The 1,053-nt window shown below is 56.5% G+C and overlaps 1 protein-coding gene across 1 annotated transcript in view; it reads left to right on the forward strand.

The window, feature by feature from the left end:
- Positions 1–1,053, forward strand: part of PRKAG2 (protein kinase AMP-activated non-catalytic subunit gamma 2) — a 237,386-nt gene that overhangs the window by 74,643 nt on the left and 161,690 nt on the right. The window lies entirely within an intron of this gene.

A 1,053-nucleotide genomic window follows, 5' to 3' on the forward strand; every position in this document is an offset into this window, starting at 1 on the left:
CAGGACATTCCCTGAGCGTCACGCGCTCGGTGAAAACCTGGCCTGGCCCGCAAGGCCCCGCCCGCCTCTCGGACCTCACCAGCCTCTCCCTCCTCGCTCACCTCTGGCCACGCCAACGCAAGGCTCGGCCGGTGCACCTGCGCCCCACGCCCGCCGCTCCGGCCCCTGGCTCCATCCCACCCTTGCCCCATGCCGTCATGTCCCACGGCCCCTCCCACCCCTATCCATTTACCCTGGTTTTCCTCGGTACACGAGACATTTTTGTACACAGCAACGCACATGTCTCACTGTCTCTCCTCCCTAGAATGTAATCCCCGCCAGGGCAGGAACTCACTTCCTCCTGGCTGTGTCCTGGGTCTGGCACATAGCAGGTTCTCATTAAATACTGACTGAGCAAATGTAGTCAAAGTGAGATGACACCCTCCTCCCCCCTCCTTAAAAAGCCTGGTGGGCTGGGCTGCTCGGTAACATCACTTTCTTCTGTTCGGGGTGTGCATTTGAAGGCAGACCTCCCAAGCTGGAAAAACCAGGCAGGGACAGCGAGCGGGTCCTGCCTCAGTGCTCTGGGCAGAGCCAACCTGCGAGGGCCTAAGGCTCAGGACGTGGGCTGCATCGCCCCCTAGCGGTCACTCGGCCACAAAGCCGAATAACCCCAGAGGTGCGCTGTGTCCGGCGGGGCTATTAATGGGACCCACATCTACTCTCTCACCCCCACACTTTTCCATGGAAGATCGGGTTCAAATAGGCATTCAGAATATAGAGGCCAAAAGGGGACACACAGTAAACCCATCTTGTCTTGAGTGCAGGAGAGATGAACACGGACTGGCTTCACTCAGCTTTGTGACTGCAGGTCGACCAGCCGCCCCGGGACGTTGGATCTGGGGGGCACAGCCACCCCTTCAGAGCCTCTCCAGTCATCAAACGTAGGAACTTTTTAGAAGTAAACTTTTTTTTAAGGAAACAGTGAAAGGAATGGCATATAGAAAAAGTGAATTTACAGAAGGCAGAACTCAGACCTAACAATCAGACCTGGCCCAAAATCGTCCTGATAAA

Source organism: Suricata suricatta, chromosome 2 (genome assembly GCF_006229205.1).
Source record: "Suricata suricatta isolate VVHF042 chromosome 2, meerkat_22Aug2017_6uvM2_HiC, whole genome shotgun sequence".
NCBI lineage: Eukaryota > Metazoa > Chordata > Mammalia > Carnivora > Herpestidae > Suricata > Suricata suricatta.